At 39.8% G+C, this 17,658-nt stretch overlaps 1 long non-coding RNA gene across 1 annotated transcript in view; it reads right to left on the bottom strand.

Moving 5' to 3' along the window:
* Positions 1–214: 214 nt before the first annotated feature.
* Positions 215–17,658, bottom strand: part of LOC149458431 (uncharacterized) — a 95,789-nt gene continuing 78,345 nt past the window's right edge. Inside the window, exon 3 of the long non-coding RNA XR_016313432.1 lies at positions 215–824. This is a non-coding gene — a long non-coding RNA (uncharacterized LOC149458431). The remainder of the gene's footprint in view (positions 825–17,658) is intronic.

The raw sequence follows: 17,658 nt of genomic DNA, 5'->3' as shown, positions 1-17,658 counted from the left end.
TTCTCGGGCTCTGATTTTTTAGTCAGCATAAGAACAGTGACTTTGCAAAGTTGAAGAGATTTCTGCAGGTTTTTTGCTGTTACCCTAATTTTCATATAAAAACAAAATAAGAGTAGGCACTCGTCGAGACCCAATAAATCAACCTGTGAAGAAATGACAAATATACTGTATAAAATAAACAGTGAAATATATTATTAAATGTCCATAAATACATTCAAGTGTTCATAAAAAGTTCTCAAACACCATGTATGTTGTGTTCATGTCCAAAACGTCTTCCACAGTTCACCAGTGCTCCACCTCCGTGCCTAGAAAAAAATGTGCATTCACCAAATAGAGTAGTCAGCCAACAGAGTAGTCAGCGAGCATAAATGATCTTCTGTATATCAGAGCAGATGTCCACTCTCTTCTGCCAAGACTTTTTGAATCACTTCCACTTCATATACCATTAGTAAATCTCCATCTCAGAAAAAAATCCCAGAGAGAATGCTCATAGTGCAGTAGCTTTTATTAAAAATAGGGAATAAGAAAGTGATCAATATGCACTTACATGATTCAGCTGCCAAAGGGGGCACCAACACATATAGCTCATTAGGGGGGTCCCTTCTTCACACCGCTGCTATCATCTGTGGCCAGCGTACGTTCCAACAGGCCGGATGTGACGTCAGGGGCAAAACCGGAAGTGATGAATGAGGCTGATATGCATCCTCAGGAACATAACCTAGTTTTCATATGCATCAGCTTCAGCATTGCAGGCTTTAACTCTTACTGTGATACTTGCAGAACGGCCACTTCCAGGCACAGCAGACATGTGTCCTCCTTTTGTCCTATCGTGGATTAGTAAATTCTTTTCGTAAAATTTTCCATCTTTATACATCAATATAATTCTTCTAAGTTCCTATGAAAAATCTTTTGATTGGGTAAAGGTTCACAAGAAAGGTCTATTGAAAACTTTTCTTGACAAGGGTATACTCTGTCAGTTATCAAACTCTGAGTTTCCTTTGCTATAGGAGAGGGCATATTCAAACCACACCTCTAATCTTATTTCATTGATTAAAATAATTGATTCTCATTACTCTACATTCAAGATGTCATACTTCACACGGTTTTACAATCAAGGAAAATTGAAACCATTTGTTCAATAAAGCTACGACTGTGTAAGATACTGTATGTATTCTTTGCTAAATAATACTTTTAGATTAGAAGATTAGACCACATGTAAGAGCCTAGAAAAAAAATTCAATTTTAGGATCCTTTCAGGCCATGTTACTGAAAACATAACTTTTTCTTGCAAGTACGGTATTTTAGGGGTTTTAGGGTAGTGGGTAGTAGCAAGTAGCGGGGTTTTAGGGTCATGTGACCGCCGTGATTCGCCGTCACAGCGGTCACATGATCGGGAAAGGTCCCGATCGAATGAGGAGATCGGGACCTTTCTGTGAGTACCGGACATGTGTGCTGGGAGCGCGCAGAGCGCGCGCTCTCAGGATATATGTTTTTCTTAATTGCACACAAATGTGCGTCCACTCAGTGTCTAGGCCTAGATGCCGGGAGGCCGCACATTTGTGTGCGGCCGGCGTGAAGAGGTTAAAGACTTACCTTAAAACGAAGCCCTCCAGCAGCCCTGACAGGGCTTCAATCTTCACACAGTCTTTTTTCCAAGTTTACTGCCTTCAGTTGTTTGAATGGCTGAGCCGCGATGAGGTCACTTATTTGCACTAATCACTGTATTAGTGTCACTATTGATGTCAGTGTCAGTTATTCAGTTGTCGTACCTCCAAGCCAGCGTCAGCTAGCACCTGCTTTCTGCCACACTATTACAGTCCTACTGCAAGTTTCTGATCAGCACCATCACTACTATAGTGGCATAGCTGCAAAGCTTCCAATATACAGTCAGGTCCATAAGTATTGGGACATCGACACAATTCTAACATTTTTGGCTCTATACACCACCACAATGGATTTTAAATGAAACAAACAAGATTTGCTTTAACTGCAGACTGTCAGCTTTAATTTGAGGGTATGTACATCCAAATCAGGTGAACGGTGTAGGAATTACAACAGTTTGCATATGTGCCTCCCACTTGTTAAGGGACCAAAAGTAATGGGACAATTGGCTTCTCAGCTGTTCCATGGCCAGGTGTGTGTTATTCCCTCATTATTCCAATTACAATGAGCAGATAAAAGGTCCAGAGTTCATTTCAAGTGTGCTATTTGCATTTGGAATCTGTTGTTGTCAACTCCCAAGATGAGATCCAAAGAGCTGTCACTATCAGTGAAGCAAGCCATCATTAGGCTGAAAAAACAAAACAAACCCATCAGAGAGATAGCAAAAACATTAGGCGTGGCCAAAACAACTGTTTGGAACATTCTTAAAAAGAAGGAACGCACTGGTGAGCTCAGCAACACCAAAAGACCCGGAAGACCACGGAAAACAACTGTGGTGGATGACCAAAGAATTCTTTCCCTGGTGAAGAAAACACCCTTCACAACAGTTGGCCAGATCAAGAACACTCTCCAGAAGGTAGGTGTATGTGTGTCAAAGTCAACAATCAAGAGAAGACTTCACCAGAGTGAATACAGAGGGTTCACCACAAGATGGAAACCATTGGTGAGCCTCAAAAACAGGAAGGCCAGATTAGAGTTTGCCAAACGATATCTAAAAAAGCCTTCACAGTTCTTGAACAACATCCTATGGACAGATGAGACCAAGATCAACTTGTACCAGAGTGATGGGAAGAGAAGAGCATGGAGAAGGAAAGGAACTGCTCATGATCCTAAGCCTACACCTCATCAGTGAAGCATGGTGGTGGTAGTGTCATGGCGTGGGCATGTATGGCTGCCAATGGAACTGGTTCTCTTGTATTTATTGATGATGTGACTGCTGACAAAAGCAGCCGGATGAATTGTGAAGTGTTTTGGGAATATTATCTGCTCATATTCAGCCAAATGCTTCAGAACTCATTGGACGCCGCTTCACAGTGCAGATGGACAATGACCCAAAGCATACTGCAAAAGAAACCAAAGAGTTTTTTAAGGGAATGAAGTGGAATGGCCAAGTCAATCACCTGACCTGAATCCGATTGAGCATGCATTTCACTTGCTGAAGACAAAACTGAAGGGAAAATGCCCCAAGAACAAGCAGGAACTGAAGACAGTTGCAGTAGAGGCCTGGCAGAGCATCACCAGGGATGAAACCCAGCGTCTGGTGATGTCTATGTGTTCCAGACTTCAGGCTGTCATTGACTGCAAAGGATTTGCAACCAAGTATTAAAAAGTGAAAGTTTGATTTATGATTATTATTCTGTCCCATTACTTTTGGTCCCTTAAAAAGTGGGAGGCACATATGTAAACTGTTGTAATTCCTACACCGTTCACCTGATTTGGATGTAAATACCCTCAAATTAAAGCTGACAGTCTGCAGTTAAAGCACATCTTGTTCGTTTCATTTCAAATCCATTGTGGTGGTGTATAGAGCAAAAAATGTTAGAATTGTGTCGATGTCCCAATATTTATGGACCTGACTGTATATACTATAGTTTGTAGATACAATAACTTTCGCACAAACCAATTAATATATTTATGGGGATTTTTATTTTTTACCAAAGACATGTACAAGAATACATATTGGCCTAAATTTCTGAAGATTTTTTTTTTATTGGTTATGTTTTATCAGAAAGTAGAAAATGTTTTTTTTTTTTAATTTTCAGTCTTTTATCATTTATTTTATACACCTATTGGGATTTTTTTTTTAGCAAAGACATGCAGCTGAATACATTCTGGGCTAAATTTATGCTAAAATTTAATTTTATTGGATATATTTTTAATAACAGAAAGTAGAAAGTATCAGGGTTTCTTTAAAATTTTCACTATTTTTTCACTTATATAAAAAAAAAATAAAAAACCCAATGGTGATCAAATACCACCAAAAGGAAGCTCTATTTCTGTGAAAAAAATTATAAAAACTTAATTTGGGCACAATGACTAATTGTCATTCAAAATGTGAGAGTACCTGATTTCTGCCACGCTATCACTGTCCTGCTGCAAGTTGCTGATCACCGCCATCACTAGTATAGTGGCATAGCTATGTAGCTGCATAGCTTCCATTATCTATACCATAGTTTGAAGAAGCTATAACTTTCACACAAACCAATTAATATATTTATGGGGATTTTTGTTTTTTACCAAAGACATGTACCAGAATACATTTTGGCCTAAATTTCTGAAGATTTTTTTTATTGGTGATGTTTTATAAAGTAGAAACTATTGTTGTTTTTTTTTAATTTTCAGTCTTTGATCATTTATTTTATACATCTATTTTTTTTTTACCGAAGACATGCAGCTGAATACATTCTGGGCTAAATTTTTTCTAAAATTTTATTGGATATATTTTTAATAACAGAAAGTAGAAAGTATCAGGGTTTCTTTAAAATTTTCACTATTTTTTCACTTATATAAAAAAATAAATAAAAAACCCAATGGTGATCAAATACCACCAAAAGGAAGCTCTATTTCTGTGAAAAAAATGATAAAAATTTAATTTGGGTACAATGACTGAGTAATTGTTATTCAAAATGTGAGAGCACTGAAAGCTGAAAATTGGTCTGGGCAGGAAGAGGGTAAAAGTGCCCGGTATTGAGGTGGTTAAACTGGACTTTATTTAAAAAGCAACTGTAAAGGGCAAGTCATTGCAATGAAATTGATTTCTATTTAATGGAGCTGGTAAAAGGTAACTTGTTATTGGTTTCTGTGTGTTGCTGTACTTTGCATGTTGTCAAGGCTACATCTATGAATTCTTTATATGTGTAATCCATCTATGAGAACCATTGCTGTACTAAAACATATTTTTTATTATTTTTACATTCTTAGCAAGCCTAATTAAAATGAAACTGTAGATGGTTCGTGTGTGCTAATAAAATATTTTCTGCATAGGAATTTTCATCCCTGTAATCTATGATAAGACTCTTAATCCATAAACCCCTGTTTCTCAATGTCAGTGACTTTTTTTCTGCCAGCCTATAGCCCATGTAATGCTTACTAATGTGGTTGCAATGTAACCTAATAACTGACACACATACATGACCTGTTTAACGTCTGTTAATTCTATGATATAGTATTACAAGTTGTCCCAAATATTCAGCTGGATGTACAGAAAGGAACAGGCATATTAAGGTGTTTATGGTTCGGACTTATGTTACATTAAGTAAAGGACGCATTACCGTAGGAAACAGTGCACATTACATTTAAAATTTGTAGGGCTGAACAGCACTTACTACAGAAGAAAACCAGTTGTCTATATGAAAATGTACATTATATGTTGTAGTTAACAGGGGCGGACTGACAACTCATGGGGCCCCCGGGCAATAGGGGATCATGGAACCCCTATGTCCTTGCCCACATTAAAAAAAAAGCCTATAAAAAGGTACCTGGGGCATTTCATGGGGCCCCCTACTGACCCCGGGCCCGAGTGCCCGAGTGCCCGAGTACTCGAATGGTCAGTCCACCCCTGGTAGTGAACAAACATTCTTTAAATGCAAAACACATTTGTACATTAGATAAGAAAGTAGGATATACAGTGTGTATGTATATATATATATATATATATATATATATATATAAAAGCACATTTACCTCTGTTGAGTTTTTATTGCTTTGCAGGGGAGAGATTTTACCTCCCTTCCTGTGGTGTCGCAATAGCAGGAAATGAGAGTATACTCTCCAATGGGCAACAATGAAAACTTTTTTAGTGGATTAAGGAATGGCTGGAAGCTCTGCAAGATTTTCTTTCAAGCTTGTGGGGGAAATTTGGTTCTCATGGTGCCAGCAGAACAATAAGTGAGGGAACATGTCTCTAGTAGGAAGATGGACAGTCAATAAAACATGACAGAGGCGCTAACACTTCCCTACTCTATCCAACACTAAAGCATACACAGAGAGAATTTCTTTCTTGCAACCACAGGTTTACAGTGTTGACGGGGAATCCCTCCCACCAAGCTATTTTATTTTCTCCCGACGGGGGGCGGGAGGGAGTCATCCAAGCCGGGAGTAGACAGTGAGTATTGCTAGTTGCTATACTAGCCGCTAGTTATAATTGCATGTAAAATCTGTCAGACTGGTTGTACCCAAGCTGATCAATCAATCAACTTGGTACATTCAGCCTGCCCATACTGTACATGGTTCGAATCTTGGCTGGTTCATTCTAACTGTCTTTGGGCGGTCTAAGAAACATTTTCTTGTTCAAACATTTTAATAATTTTCATAGACAAAAGAAAAAAACAATCTTAGGAGAATCCATGTACATATACAGGCATATATGAATACAGGAAAAAATGTCCTAAAGGAAAGGGGGAGTATCAGATAGAAACATGTTACAAGGAACCATGGAAAAATATGAGGGGATACAATGGTAAAAGGAAAGCTAGGATCTGAGTATGCAACAGACCGGGAGCACTGCTCCCAAAAATATGAAGGTTCCACTTAAGGCAAAGAGAGAGAGACAGAAGTGAGTAGAAAAAAAGGGGGGAAAATGGGAGAGACTGAAAGATGAAATAGAGGAAGAAAGAAACATTTTCACATTATTGTTGGCCTGCATGAAGTGGTTTATCAGGCAGTACTAAAGTCATTGGATTGAATCCCAACCATGGCACCACCTGCCTGGCGTTTGTATGTTCTTCCTGCACCTGTGTGGTTTTCCTCCGAGTACTCCAGATTCCTCCCACACTCCAAAGACATGCTGGTAGGTGAATTGGATCCTGTCTAAATTGGCCCTAGTATGTGTATGAATGAATGTGAGTTAAGGACCTAATGCCCCTTGAGGGTTAGGGACGGATGTGAATGCACAGGGCACATGCGTAAAGTGCTGTGAAAATTGACAGCGCTATATAAGTACCTGTAATTAATTATTAAATAAACAAATCATAATTAATATTTTAATATAGGTAGCAGACATGTTAGCAGACAGTGGTTCACATCTTGTACTTTTTTGTATGTTTTTGTTGTTGTTTCTTTATTAGAGTGGGGACGATTTAGACAAAACATACAGCATATCAGCTTATGACCAATTCATTTTTTTTCTAGTGAAAGCAGCTAGTTAATGGAAAAGTTCACAGTTGGAGAGAACTACATTTTCTATAATAGTAGGCTGTCTAAAAAAAATCACAGGATGATGTTGTCAGAAACAGGCTTCATTTCCTGCTATATGTTCATAGAAAACATTATTTTTCTTCAGAACCATGCCTCCACTAATAAACAACATTTTAAAATGTTCCAGCTTGTGGTTATTTTTGATAAAGCGACTGGAAGTAGGAATCAGTCCCTAGTGGCAGCTCAGCTTGTGAGAGTATAGCTTCGGTCAAGCCAGCTGTACTGCGGGTGTATTATGAGTAGAGATGAGCGAAGAAATGAAAAATTCGATTCGGCTGATTCGGCGAATTCCAGTGTGAAATTCGATTCGATGCGAATTTCTCCGCTACGAAGATGACTTATTTAAAGGGTTTCTAGGCTTCAGAGAGCCTTTAAATTAGTGCAGAACACTGTACCTTTAATTTAAATGCCCTTGGAGATGAGGAAGGAGAAGGAGAAGGAGAAGGATGAGACGAAGGAGAAGGAGAAGGATGAGAAGAAGGAGAAGGAGAAGGATGAGAAGAAGGAGAAGGATGAGAAGAAGGAGAAGGATGAGAAGAAGGAGAAGGAGAAGGAGAAGGATGAGAAGAAGGAGAAGGAGAAGGATGAGAAGAAGGAGAAGGAGAAGGATGAGAAGAAGGAGAAGGATGAGAAGGAGAAGGATGAGAAGAAGAAGGATGAGAAGAAGGAGAAGGATGAGAAGAAGGAGAAGGATGAGAAGAAGGAGAAGGAGAAGGATGAGAAGAAAGAGAAGGATGAGAAGAAGAAGGATGAGAAGAAGGAGAAGGATGAGAAGAAGAAGGATGAGAAGAAGGAAAAGGATGAGAAGAAGAAGGATGAGAAGAAGGAGAAGGATGAGAAGAAGGAGAATGATGAGAAGAAGGAGAAGGATGATAAGAAGGAGAAGGAAGAGAAGAAGGAGAAGGAGAAGGATGAGAAGAAGGAGAAGGATGAGAAGAAGGAGAAGGATGAGAAGAAGGAGAAGGAGAAGGATGAGAAGAAGGAGAAGGATGAGAAGAAGAAGGATGAGAAGAAGGATGAGAAGAAGGAGGAGAAGGATGAGAAGAAGAAGGATGAGAAGAAGGAGAAGGATGAGAAGAAGGAGAATGATGAGAAGAAGGAGAAGGATGAGAAGAAGGAGAAGGATGAGAAGAAGGAGAAGGATGAGAAGAAGGAGAAGGATGAGAAGAAGGAGAAGGAGAAGGATGAGAAGAAAAAGGATGAGAAGAAGGAGAAGGAGAAGGATGAGAAGAAGGAGAAGGATGAGAAGGAGAAGGAGAAGGATGAGAAGAAGGAGAAGGAGAAGGATGAGAAGAAGGAGAAGGATGAGAAGAAGGAGAAGGATGAGAAGAAGGAGAAGGAGAAGCAGAAGAAGAAGGATGAGAAGAAGGAGAAGGAGAAGGATGAGAAGAAGGAGAAGGAGAAGGATGAGAAGAAGGAGAAGGATGAGAAGAAGGATGAGCAGAAGGAGAAGGATGAGAAGAAGGAGAAGGATGAGAAGAAGGAGAAGGATGAGAAGAAGGATGAGAAGAAGGATGAGAAGAAGGAGAAGGATGAGAAGAAGGACAGTTCTGTGACAGTTTCTGTCTATTTCTGACAGTTCTGGGACATTCACTCCATACAGCGGTTTCAACCGCTGTATGGAGGGAATGTCATAGAACTGTCAGAAATAGACTATTAATGACAGTTCTGGGACTGTCCTTCCATGCAGCGGTTGAAACATTGTATGTATTTGTTTCCATAAATGGATCCATTTATGGAAACAAATACATACAATGTTTCAACCGCTGCATTGAAGGACAGTCCCAGAACTGTCATTAATAGTCTATTTCTGACAGTTCCATGACATTCCCTCCATACAGCGGTTAAAACAGCTGTATGCAGTGAATGTCCCAGAACTGTCATAAATAGTCTATTTCTGACAGATCTGGGACATTCACTCCATACAGCTGTTTTAACCGCTGTATGGAGGGAATGTCATGGAACTGTCAGAAATAGACTATTAATGACAGTTCTGGGACTGTCCTTCCATGCAGCGGTTGAAACATTGTATGTATTTGTTTCCATAAATGGATCCATTTATGGAAACAAATACATACAATGTTTCAACCGCTGTATGGAAGGACAGTCCCACAACTGTCATTAATAGTCTATTTCTGACAGTTCCATGACATTCCCTCCATACAGCGGTTAAAACAGCTGTATGCAGTGAATGTCCCAGAACTGTCATAAATAGTCTATTTCTGACAGATCTGGGACATTCACTCCATACAGCTGTTTTAACCGCTGTATGGAGGGAATGTCATGGAACTGTCAGAAATAGACTATTAATGACAGTTCTGGGACTGTCCTTCCATGCAGCGGTTGAAACATTGTATGTATTTGTTTCCATAAATGGATCCATTTATGGAAACAAATACATACAATGTTTCAACCGCTGTATGGAAGGACAGTCCCACAACTGTCATTAATAGTCTATTTCTGACAGTTCCATGACATTCCCTCCATACAGCGGTTAAAACAGCTGTATGCAGTGAATGTCCCAGAACTGTCATAAATAGTCTATTTCTGATAGATCTGGGACATTCACTCCATACAGCTGTTTTAACCGCTGTATGGAGGGAATGTCATGGAACTGTCAGAAATAGACTATTAATGACAGTTGTGGGACTGTCCTTCCATGCAGCGGTTGAAACATTGTATGTATTTGTTTCCATAAATGGATCCATTTATGGAAACAAATACATACAATGTTTCAACCGCTGTATGGAAGGACAGTCCCACAACTGTCATTAATAGTCTATTTCTGACAGTTCCATGACATTCCCTCCATACAGCGGTTAAAACAGCTGTATGCAGTGAATGTCCCAGAACTGTCATAAATAGTCTATTTCTGACAGATCTGGGACATTCACTCCATACAGCTGTTTTAACCGCTGTATGGAGGGAATGTCATGGAACTGTCAGAAATAGACTATTAATGACAGTTCTGGGACTGTCCTTCCATGCAGCGGTTGAAACATTGTATGTATTTGTTTCCATAAATGGATCCATTTATGGAAACAAATACATACAATGTTTCAACCGCTGTATGGAAGGACAGTCCCACAACTGTCATTAATAGTCTATTTCTGACAGTTCCATGACATTCCCTCCATACAGCGGTTAAAACAGCTGTATGCAGTGAATGTCCCAGAACTGTCATAAATAGTCTATTTCTGACAGATCTGGGACATTCACTCCATACAGCTGTTTTAACCGCTGTATGGAGGGAATGTCATGGAACTGTCAGAAATAGACTATTAATGACAGTTGTGGGACTGTCCTTCCATACAGCGGTTGAAACATTGTATGTATTTGTTTCCATAAATGGATCCATTTATGGAAACAAATACATACGGAAACAAATACATACAATGTTTCAACCGCTGTATGGAAGGACAGTCCCACAACTGTCATTAATAGTCTATTTCTGACAGTTCCATGACATTCCCTCCATACAGCGGTTAAAACAGCTGTATGCAGTGAATGTCCCAGAACTGTCATAAATAGTCTATTTCTGACAGATCTGGGACATTCACTCCATACAGCTGTTTTAACCGCTGTATGGAGGGAATGTCATGGAACTGTCAGAAATAGACTATTAATGACAGTTGTGGGACTGTCCTTCCATGCAGCGGTTGAAACATTGTATGTATTTGTTTCCATAAATGGATCCATTTATGGAAACAAATACATACAATGTTTCAACCGCTGTATGGAAGGACAGTCCCACAACTGTCATTAATAGTCTATTTCTGACAGTTCCATGACATTCCCTCCATACAGCGGTTAAAACAGCTGTATGCAGTGAATGTCCCAGAACTGTCATAAATAGTCTATTTCTGACAGATCTGGGACATTCACTCCATACAGCTGTTTTAACCGCTGTATGGAGGGAATGTCATGGAACTGTCAGAAATAGACTATTAATGACAGTTGTGGGACTGTCCTTCCATACAGCGGTTGAAACATTGTATGTATTTGTTTCCATAAATGGATCCATTTATGGAAACAAATACATACGGAAACAAATACATACAATGTTTCAACCGCTGTATGGAAGGACAGTCCCACAACTGTCATTAATAGTCTATTTCTGACAGTTCCATGACATTCCCTCCATACAGCGGTTAAAACAGCTGTATGCAGTGAATGTCCCAGAACTGTCATAAATAGTCTATTTCTGATAGATCTGGGACATTCACTCCATACAGCTGTTTTAACCGCTGTATGGAGGGAATGTCATGGAACTGTCAGAAATAGACTATTAATGACAGTTGTGGGACTGTCCTTCCATGCAGCGGTTGAAACATTGTATGTATTTGTTTCCATAAATGGATCCATTTATGGAAACAAATACATACAATGTTTCAACCGCTGTATGGAAGGACAGTCCCACAACTGTCATTAATAGTCTATTTCTGACAGTTCCATGACATTCCCTCCATACAGCGGTTAAAACAGCTGTATGCAGTGAATGTCCCAGAACTGTCATAAATAGTCTATTTCTGACAGATCTGGGACATTCACTCCATACAGCTGTTTTAACCGCTGTATGGAGGGAATGTCATGGAACTGTCAGAAATAGACTATTAATGACAGTTCTGGGACTGTCCTTCCATACAGCGGTTGAAACATTGTATGTATTTGTTTCCATAAATGGATCCATTTATGGAAACAAATACATACAATGTTTCAACCGCTGTATGGAAGGACAGTCCCACAACTGTCATTAATAGTCTATTTCTGACAGTTCCATGACATTCCCTCCATACAGCGGTTAAAACAGCTGTATGCAGTGAATGTCCCAGAACTGTCATAAATAGTCTATTTCTGACAGTTCTGGGACATTCACTCCATACAGCGGTTTCCGGCAAAAAGTGTATGTGCAGAGTTCCTCTATTCTGCAGATACACTTAGAGGAGCTCTGCAGATACACTTAGAGGAGCTCTGCACATACACTTTTTTCCGGTTTGGAATTATTCTTATTTTCATCCTACTTCTTCTTCTTCTTCTTCATCCTCATCCTCATCCTCTTCTTCTTCTGAGGATGAGGATGAGGATGAAGAAGAAGAAGAAGAAGAAGAAGTAGGATGAAAATAAGATTAATTCCAAGCCGGCAAAAAGTGTATGTGCAGAGCTCCTCTAAGTGTATCTGCAGAGCTCCTCTAAGTGTATCTGCAGAATAGAGGAACTCTGCACATACACTTTTTGCCGGCTTGGAATTATTCTTCTTTTCATCCTACTTCTTCTTCTTCTTTTTCTTCATCCTCATCCTCAGAAGATGAGGATGAGGAAGAAGAAGAAGAAGAAGAAGAAGAAGAAGAAGAAGAAGAAGAAGAAGAAGAAGAAGAAGAAGTATAATGAAAAGAAGAATAATTCCATGCCGGCAAAAAGTGTATGTGCAGAGTTCCTCTATTTCTGACAGTTCTCTCACAGCTTCTTCACATGTACAGCGGTTGAAATATCTGTATCCTAAATGGAAACTAATAGATACAAATTGTATCTATTAGTTTCCATTTAGGATACAGATGTTTCAACCGCTGTACATGTGAAGAAGCTGTGAGAGAACTGTCAGAAATAGAGGAACTCTGCACATACACTTTTTGCCGGCTTGGAATTATTCTTCTTTTCATCCTACTTCTTCTTCTTCTTCTTCTTCTTCTTCTTCTTCTTCTTCATCCTCATCCTCATCCTCTTCTTCTGAGGATGAAGAAGAAGAAGAAGTAGGATGAAAAGAAGAATAATTCCAAGCCGGCAAAAAGTGTATGTGCAGAGTTCCTCTATTTCTGACAGTTCTCTCACAACTTCTTCACATGTACAGTGGTTGAAACATCTGTATCCTAAATGTAAACTAATAGATACAATGTTTCAACCGCTAAACATGTGTTCCTTCTGTCAGAGAACTGTCAGAAATAGCGGAGCTCACTGCAGGGACACTTTTGCCGGCTGATCGGGAAATGTTCGATTCGCGCACCCGAAGTAGGCAAAATTTCGGTTTCGACACGAATCGAATATTTCCTGAAATTCGACTCGAATTCCGGTTCGCCTAGTTCGATTCGCTCATCTCTAATTATGAGCGTCAAAATATGTGAGAAAATTATTGATTTGATAATAATTGTTGTAATAACTTGTAATGGATAAGTTCACCTTTACCAAAAAAACTGCCTATGCGGATAAGGGGCATCTGTAGATAAAAACAAACTGTGCAGCGTTGATTAGGAGTATAGGATAAGTTCACCTTTCGTAACACGTTACACCCATATTTAGGGTGCAACAAGTAACATGTTACAATCAGTCCAACCCATGCACCTCCCTGATCCCGTTGTGACAGCTAGTGGGGGATCTTCTCCCTCGCTAGTTGTCACAATTTTAAAAAACGTGGCCTCGCGGGGCTCCTGTGATCTGTGTTCTGTGAATGAGAGCACTACAAGTCCTGACATCCTTTGCGGCTGTCAGCTTGTAGTTCTCAATGAACTACCACGGTGCTCCACAGGTAGTTCATTGTCAGTAAGTATCTGTTTGCTCATACAGGATGTACGAGCAAGCAGATACACTGACAGGTCAGAGGGAGACCAGCATAACACCAGCAATCTGCTAATCGCTGGCACAATGCTTTAGAGGCTCCAGAAATAAAAAATAATAAATGCATATTTATTTTACCTGCAAAAAATGTGCATTTATTATTTTTTTTTAAAAGGTCAACTTATCCTTTAAATAATGTCCTTGCTATAGGCGTAGGCCAGTTATGTACCTCATGAAAGAAGGAGAGAAGCGCCTCTAAGTGCAATATGTCTCTTTATTTAGGTATATAGGTAGGAACACTCGCATAGATAAGATAATTAGAAGCATAAATACCGTGGTTAATTGGTGACCAACAGTAAGGTGGGTATCCATGGTGAAGAGCTGTCATCTGTGTAGGGTATGGAGAGGTCAACGTGCCGCTGGAGCAGCGTGGTGGCTGGAGGGGAACCGCGGTGAGGCCGGCCGGCGTGCACGTCCTCCCTCAGAGCCGGGTGGAACACACGCTGGAACGCAGCGGCGGCATGGCCGTGATGACGTCAGATACCCAAGGTGCACTGCGACGCGTTTCAGAGCATGCACTGGCCGTGGAAGGCCGATGTGTGCTCCTTTTCAAGCAGGCTGCCTTGCCCTCAGTGCTACATGGACCCCCATGCTCATCTTACAGCCATAGCTACCACCATTACCCCATACCAGGATTACCCAGGACTTCTAGCAGTGCTTGCGCTGATTACACCCCCCTCATTTCTTCTTACTTGAATGTACCTCATGAAGCCTGACCTGAAAATTCCAAGGATGTTGCTAGGGTGTTGCTAAGCAAGACCCAGCTTTTACTGCTCATCCTCACTATCAGAGGAGTGAGCTCTCAAACTCTGAGCTCAGAGTTTTATCTACAGATGTCCCTTATCTGCATAGGCAGTTTTTTAGTAAAGGTAAACTATGCCTTCAATTTGTGATGTATTCCCACAGTCCTCACTGACTTTAAAACTTAAAGTGTAATTCCAGTCAAATTCTAAATAAAACTAAGTCTATTTCCACCCCCAGTCTAAGACTATTCTATCTACCCTGCAACAGAAAAGATGTCTATACTTACCTATTCTGAAGCCCCTAATGACCTGACTGGCTTCCAGTGGGAAGGATAGTTGACAATGGCTGCCCCATAGTAAGCCTATAAGTGAAGTCACCACCCAAGCTCTGAAGCCGTTGTTGCTGTCTCTCCTCTACACTGAAGCTGGCACTGGAAGCCAGTCATGTGATTGGCCTGGAGTGACTTCAGAATAGGTAAGTATAGACATCTTTTCTTTTACAGGGTAGATAGAACAGTCTTAGATTGGGGTGGGTGTACATTTAGTCGTAGTCAGAATTTGACTGGAATTTCCCTTTAAGTTCTCTTAAATGTATTATAAATGTGGAAATAAAATCTATGTGACAGCTTCATCTGAATTTTGTTTACCTCTACTACACCCTGAACAGTACAATTGATTGGAGCAGAGTTTGGGGTGCATGTAAGACCATGGGAAAGGTGACTTGCTGCTTTGTGTTACAGAGCCACGGTTTGACTCTCCTACAGTACATGCTGCCAACACAAAGTATTTTAAACCTCGTTGAAACACTTAGCAGTTAAAAAATAACAGGTTGCATTACAGTAATAAATTATGAGGGTTCATTTGGGCTTTAAAACAGAACTATATCTTGGTATGGGTGAGTGAGCTTTTGCCATAATACACAAGCATGCAGAGCAAATTGACATTATGCCAACTAATCTCTCAGTGTGCCTCCTCCCAATTCAAACATAAAGCCTACAGCCACCACTTTATCCACCAACAATATCTCCCCTTCTTATGGGTCCCATAATACTCCTTTTTGGCCATTGGATGATGTAACTCCTGTGTATGCACTCATGCCCAGTGGTTGTGAGGGTCTGCGGGCAGGGGGGCTTATTAGCATCAGTGTACCCCTTTAACACCTTCCCGCCCTGCCTATAGCAGATTGACGGTCGGGAGGAACACTCACCGTTGTGACCACATTGTTTCTTTTTTAGTGTATTTTTTGTATTATTTTTGTTTTGTTTTTTTAAATTATTATTTATTTATTTTTGGGGAGACTATTCTCCCCACTTTCTTCAGCAGTGTCCAGCAACACACTGCATAAATCTGCAGTGTAAGCAGCCTTATATAGTTTGGGGTGTGAACTTACCTGTGAGCCATAATTGGTCAAAGTTACCGTGACCTTGGCCAATCATGGCTCTTACAGTGCATTGTGCTCAGATTGGCCAGGTCAGATGCATTGCTTTGGCCAATCATGGCTCTCACAATGCACTGTGAGAGCGCAGTGCATTGTGGGGTGCTCGACTGGTGAACAGACCTCCGAACGCCCTGTTTGGCGAACACACGAACAGCAGATATTCAAGTAGAGCTTACGTTCGACTCTAACATTGAGCCCAACAATAGCCCTAAGTACATTGTGTAATAAATGTTTATTGGTTTAATAAATATGTTATAAGTAAATAAAATAAAAATGCATGAACCTAAATCTTTGGAAACAATGAGAAATAAAAGAATGAAAATATGCCCAAAAGCAAACTGGTTTCCTATTTGTTAACCCTTCTGTACAAAAGTCATAATCCATCTTGTGCCATTGTTTTCTGAAGATTCATTTCTGAATAAACAAAGCGGGAGTATCGATGTTCCACTTGCAATTACTGCAACAGAGACAGTGAGGAGTCTCATCGTGAGCTAATTTCACACAAGACGGAATCAAGTTTAAATATGTAAAATCACAGAGATTTTCTGGCTTTTGCTGTGAAGTCACTTGGCAGTTACAAATTAGATTTTCATATTTCATATTAACAGGATGATGCACTTAGAGAGCAGTGTTTTCCTCAGTGGAATATCTGCTGAACAATGTGAGGATGGAATTGTATGTCTTGAAAACTATGGCATGTACAAGTCCCTGTCTGACGTCATCATGTTTTTTCCCCCACCTATTAGTGTTAATCATGAACGTCATGTTAGTCACAAACCTGTGCATATGGAAGTAATGACATTAAACATTTACTGCCATTAGATGTTTCTGACTAATGTAATTCCATCCTGCAATGGAAAACCTCAGACAACCTGAAAACAAGCCGTGGATTGTTCTTTTTAAAGTCAGATTGTTTGTGATTCATTAGGCTCTTTGAATTTAATCTCCTAAAATATTAATTTGAAATAACATAGTCATTAAATAATACTTTGAAAGGTAATAACTGCTATTGCCATGCAGATGATTCTGTTCCCTTGTAGAGGCAGGCGTTGACTTGAGTACAATATAGGCCCTTTGGCCATAAGGTGATTACATTTGCACAATACCTATTGTAAAGTTGTGGGTTTTTTTAAATCTTGTAATAATTTATAGATCTGTGTTCTACCTAGCTGGCATTTTCTTTTAAACACTGGTACAACATGTTGCTTAATAGGTAGAACACTTGGTGTTGCATTTTGCCTCAGGTCAGTCAGCAGTAAAATCCAATAAAGTGTGATGACTTCAGACTCATTTTATGGCTTTAGTTAGCTTACAAGCTGCCTGCCATAGTAATGGCTGCAATGAAAAAGAAATAATGCATTCTCTGTGTCTGATAGTTTAATGAACCAGTATCCCATTGGCCAGGAAGCTGCCAGCTGGTGTTCAGGTAATCATTGAACAGCAACATACCACCTCTACTGTGTTAATGTGAATCTGCCTGTATCACATAAAACTATGTACAGAAAATGAACCTGAATTTAAACATTATCCTTTTTTCTCCATTACTATGAATGAAAGGTTTGTGTATTTTCAGTCAGTCTTCTATTGGACTGTTCACAATGTTTGTTTTTTCTGGTTCACTGGGTTTTTTTTTTAGCCTACCCTTTTTTGCTGCCAGTAATTTGCTTCCTATCAAATGTGTTTGCATGTAGTTGCTTATTATGCATTGTGTTGATACAGTGGACAGAGACTGCA

Source organism: Staurois parvus, unplaced genomic scaffold (genome assembly GCF_062004578.1).
Source record: "Staurois parvus isolate SC_StPar_1 unplaced genomic scaffold, SC_StPar_1.0 ptg000287l, whole genome shotgun sequence".
Classification (NCBI taxonomy): Eukaryota; Metazoa; Chordata; class Amphibia; order Anura; family Ranidae; genus Staurois; species Staurois parvus.
The sequence above is the reverse complement of the archived record's forward strand: the minus strand, read 5'-3'. Positions and strand labels throughout refer to the sequence as shown.